General features: G+C 40.4%; 1 long non-coding RNA gene across 2 annotated transcripts; it reads right to left on the bottom strand.

Annotated features, from left to right (window-relative positions):
* Positions 1–903: 903 nt before the first annotated feature.
* On the bottom strand, positions 904–3,747 carry LOC143173553 (uncharacterized). 2 transcript variants are annotated; one of them, XR_012997604.1, is made up of 3 exons: positions 3,440–3,747; positions 2,983–3,024; positions 904–1,331 (listed from the first exon to the last, which is right to left on the bottom strand). It is a non-coding gene; the product is annotated as an uncharacterized LOC143173553 (long non-coding RNA). The 2 variants fall into 2 exon arrangements; XR_012997603.1 differs by lacking the exon at positions 904–1,331 and having other exon boundaries at positions 2,608–3,024.
* Positions 3,748–5,152: the final 1,405 nt, after the last annotated feature.

Below are 5,152 nucleotides of genomic sequence, written 5' to 3'. Positions count from 1 at the left end.
ATTGGAAGTAAGCAGCAAAGTCTCAGCACAGTCAGCTGAGCTGAGTCAACTAGTTCAGACAGTGCTGCATCTAGATGTAAAAAACTATTTACATACCTGGCATTAATACAGTTCTTTTAATATATTTTGCAGAACTGTCTCGGTTTTCACTGTTTTAAGAACCAGGTGCTATGAAGATACAATTTGCAGCTTGCTATGTGAATCACCATCTCACATGAACTAATTAAAGGGTGGGATCCAGCACAGCAGTCCAGTGAATGAGTGCCTCTAATTTTACTGACGCAGAATCAATGGAAGCTTTTCCATTCCAGTCTCAATGGAGAGACTCAGTTGCCTTTCCATTAAGGCAATTGTTTTTCTATTCACCCACAATTTAGGTAGGTATCTATCTTAAAGAGGCAGACTGGATCCTAGCCTATAATGCTAACTAACAGTTTTGACAAGCCACAGTCACAATATCATGACTAATATTTAAGGAGCCAATCAGCCAGTGTATGTCTGTTACAAGTTTGCACCTTCTTGCCAGTCCACATTGCCCAAACAACCTTGATTTAATGCTGGATTATGTTTGCAAAAAGACAACAACTTTGCCGAATTTCACACAAAATTAGACCCATTGGGGACTGTCCTTTGCAGGACTCTTGCATGCATCCATTAAAGCTGTTCTAATCAGTCAAGTATAATTAAACAAAATGTGATAGCAAAAATCTTAGGTTTGCCAAGGAGGAATAACTGCTTATTTCTAGAAATATAGCACACATTCAATAACAGACATTCATACTGATGCTAATTCATGCGCTGCATAATGTTTTCCACTTTGACGGTTATAAATTACATACTGTAACTTAACAAGTTGGAAAATGTGCTATCCCAGGAATAAGAGAGGGAAAACATAACAGCAGTCACCTGCCAGTTTTAATAGAGAGCTGTAACAAATAGCAGCTATATTTATTTTTTTAAGATCATCACTTCAGGGCTGCAGCTGTTTGGTTCTGCCACATTTAAGGAGCAAGAATGGTATGCAGAGAAAAAATATTCGTAATCTTAACTCCTGCTGGTCTGGCAGGTCCCCACCTATTCCACAGGTCTCTGGTACTGTCTGCCATATGCTGGTGAACCCATGAGCTTCTGGGGAGACGGGCAGTACAAACATATTTGGATTACTCCCTGCCACCACGTAATGCTGCTAAACCAGCAGAGGTGACCCACCTCTTCGGATTCAATATTGATTTTTTTTCTTTTAAATGCTTCTCCATCCATCAATGTCCAAGTAGAAATGTAGCAAGGTCCTTATGGATTCAGCTTACTCTTGTTTTTCTGCTTATGTGCTACTAGAGAAACAAGGAAAAAAAAGCCCAGAGAAATACTGACAAATCAGTGCCTGGAACATAAAAAATTGAAAAAACTTTTGTTTTCCTTTTGAATCCTTGAATACTGCAGGATCTAAAATTACAAGTTAGCATCAGCAGTGAATACAGGAAAAAAATAAAAACTTTGTCATCTTTTACAAAGCGATGGAAGTTATTGGCGGAGGGGAAAGGAAGGAAGGATGAAGTGCACCCACCTTCTTCTGCAGTGTCTATCGCCCGATGAAAGGATAAAACAGCTTTTAACAGACGTGTAAGACTCCCCACAGATGATGCTGGCTTGGCAGAAAGTTCCCACAATGCCACCTTTGCAAAATGGGGTTTTGATCACCCCATTAAAAAGACGTTATTTCACTGGATAACAGCTGAGGTGATAAAGGCTTTGGATGATGACCAGTGTTAATTGTGGGCAGCAAGAGGAGACAGTGCATCTTTAAGCAGTAGACTGAAGCAAATCAAGTGGAAAATGCTCACTACTGCTTGGCAGTTTAAATTGGGGAAAAAATTAGTGGAAGAGATTCCGGTACTAATGCTGGAATACAAAGCTTTATGTCATGGGATTTGCACTGATGTGTGTCTGGATGAAATAAAATTTTACCTACATTGGAACTGGCCAATTTGTAACTCAGATGTTCAGAACACAGCATAATATTGTCTCAGAACAAGCCAACCTGCCAGCTTCTTCCTAGCAGAGCTGAAATGAAAGTATCTAAAGCCAAACGTGTTTTAGTAGATCAAATGTCTGCAGAGGCCTCTGGTGATATAAAAGCTATTGTCATATATATAAATAGTTAATGTTTACAGCTGAGAGAAAGACATGAAGAAGAACCTGTCCCTTCAGGTTTCACTAAAATAAAGCATAGATTTTTAGAGAGGTTTCTTTAAATAAGGCTGCAGAGTTCCTCCTTAAAGCATCAAAAGCTATTCATTGCTTCAGCACAAAAACTTAATGGACACTTCAAGCAATGTGGCCTCTAGTGGGAAATTAAGTTTCCACCAAATCAACTTTTTATGCAAGAAAAAATTAATTTTGCCCAAAGCATTCAGGTTTCCTTTGGGAAAATCAAAACAAAATATTTCCTTCACTATGTAGGCTTAACCCAAATCAAAGATTTCAGTTTATTTTTTAACTGAACAAGAATATTTTATTTCAACTTGAAACCGCTTCTGGGCTTGCTGTTATGGTGGATATAAATTGTCCAGGAGAATAAGGGAATAAGACAATTTGCATCTCAGCCAGTTAGCTGGCTCATAAGAAAACATTTTTAATTCAACAATATTAAAATGTTACATTTAGATCAACAAGACTGAAGCAAAATGTTTGGATACTTCCAAACTGAAGTTCTTCAGAACCTTTCCTCCCATGAAAAAAATTTGACATGGGAAAAGAAATGTTTAAATAGTCAAAATTGCACATGAGAAAAAAAAATTCTGACTCTAATTTCCAGCCAACTAGTCATTACATCAGTTTTATGCCACAGCAATTCCATTGAGCTCCACTGGAATCACATCAACCTAAAAGGGGTCGCAGGTGCAATGTTACTCATCTCAGGGCACAGGTTTAGGCAGCTAAAAGATGTGCCTTAAGGTGCTCCAGGTTCTCTCTCACATTTACCTCCTTGTTGGGACTTTAAGTATGCAGAGGAACTTGCAGATCCTGAAAGAATAACATGTGGTTAGAAAGGAGGACACCCTACAAATCACCAGGAATACTGCACATCTTTGCAAAACTCATGGATGAATGAGACAATCAGGCTTTTAAAAGTAAGAGATAAATCACAGTTTCACCTGGGACTGAACAGAGACTGAAACTAGCATTTGCTGTGGGATAGACATGAAAGTTTAGAGAGTTTAAGTTATTTTTTAATATATATAAAGAATATATATTTGCTTATTACAGATTGCTTAGTATATATTACACTTAGAAATTATAGTTAAACTGAGTTATTCCAGCTTCCCCTTCAGCCTCAACTTCTAAGATTCAGTTCTTATTCAAAAGCAGTCCAGACCAAATCAATACAGACAGTCACTTTCACAGCAGAGACCCCCACAACAACACACCAGTTACTCACCACAGGTTTTCAGTGGTGGTCCATGGGAGGACATAGGGTGCTGGTGCCGCAACACCCAGCTCGCTCGGGATCATCACCTGTGGACAGCAAGGGTGAGGGACGCTGCTCCTGCGTGGATTTCGGAAAGTTCATGTCAACCTGTTCTCACCTCACTGCAATGGCATGGGTCGAGAAGGTCGAGGGCTCCAGAATGAGCTCAGCTGCGGAGCGTGTGTCAAAACGAGAGCAGCGCTGTTTAGTTATTTGTTCTGGTTTGTAATAACTAGGCTCTGATTCACGTCTCGAGGCGCCACAGTATTAACTGCTCCAACAGCCCCTGACAAATGTAAACAGAGATACCAAATAGTAGTAGTCTCGACCACAACATGAATTATTCACATTCCACCTGCCTCACTTTTAGATGTCAGAGTGAACGATTAACCTCTGCAGTTTATACATTTACTGATTACACAATCCACTCAAAACACCAGAGGGCAATGGCAAACTCAGAAACCAGGGATTTTTATACCCAAAATAATCCTGAGAACACGTTTGAGTTATGTAAACTAGGGTTTTTACTTCTCCTCTTTCAGATGAAATTGTTGAAAAGCAGCATTTCAAGGAAGCAGTTATGTGCAACATGCCAAGCATAAAAACCCTGCCCAAGAGGACAGATTAATATCCTACAACATTTCCAAGCAGAGCTAGGGAACAGAGGAGGGGCTTTCATGAATCTGATACGTTGGTGCCTTCCAGAAAGTAAAAAGCAGTATGTAGACTGTTCCAGTGCCAGCTGCGTTTCTAAAGAATGCTTTATGTCTAATGCAGACCACATTATCACCATTTTAAGCTAAGATTTCACTTAATTTACATAGAGTGGGACAGACTGCAGCTGTCTTTGTTTTTAGTGCAGACACGCTGCCTGGGATTGCAGGTCGCAGCATGTGAGGCTCTGCCGCTATGGGAGTGCAAGCTTGTTTGTTTACAAATGGAAGACCATGGGACCTACAGTTTTCCAGAGCTATTCACCTTCAGGAAAAGCAATGGTCAAGGCTGGCTTTAGACATGACAAATCATCCAGGAGTTGTATCTCACTCTTCTTTCAAGGCAGAGCACATGCTCAGTTCTGCAAGGAGACAAGAGCACCTGTGGAAGACCTGGTACCCTCCTTTCACTGGGTTCAGCCCAGGAAAGTTGGATACTTTTTTGTTGCTTGATGCCTGTAATGACACTATATGGAAGGGAAGCCATTTTCACGTTCTTGGGGGGAGTGGGGGTGGTGGTTGTTGCAGTCAAAAAACACCCTGAGATAAATAATACAATATACTTGTGCTCAGTAGCACATCCAACATACTTTGCTAGAAGACATTGTAAGATCATGGATTTGTTTCTGACATACTGGGCTACACGAAGGTGGTTTCTGACTCATCCACGTTTCATGTGCAAACCTAAGAAAGACATTTCATCTACCTGTGCCTCAACTTCACATATGTCAAATAGTTTTCTGGGGAGACAAGAGTAGTGCTCAGAAGGCACTCAGACCTTACAGTGATGTGTCTACACCTAGGTCAAAGGAAATGGTGCAGTACCTATCTGAAGAGCTTATGACTGTACCTGCAAAGGTCTTAGACAAGGCAACATTCAGCCTGTTTGCACTTACCTTTTATGTTCCTGATGTCCAGAGTAGAGCCACAGTCTTAAATGAGTCATTGGAGCAGAGGAAGGATGAAGTAT

Source organism: Aptenodytes patagonicus, chromosome 1 (genome assembly GCF_965638725.1).
Source record: "Aptenodytes patagonicus chromosome 1, bAptPat1.pri.cur, whole genome shotgun sequence".
Taxonomy (NCBI): domain Eukaryota; kingdom Metazoa; phylum Chordata; class Aves; order Sphenisciformes; family Spheniscidae; genus Aptenodytes; species Aptenodytes patagonicus.
Note: the sequence above shows the minus strand (reverse complement) of the source record. Positions and strands in the feature narration are given on the sequence as shown.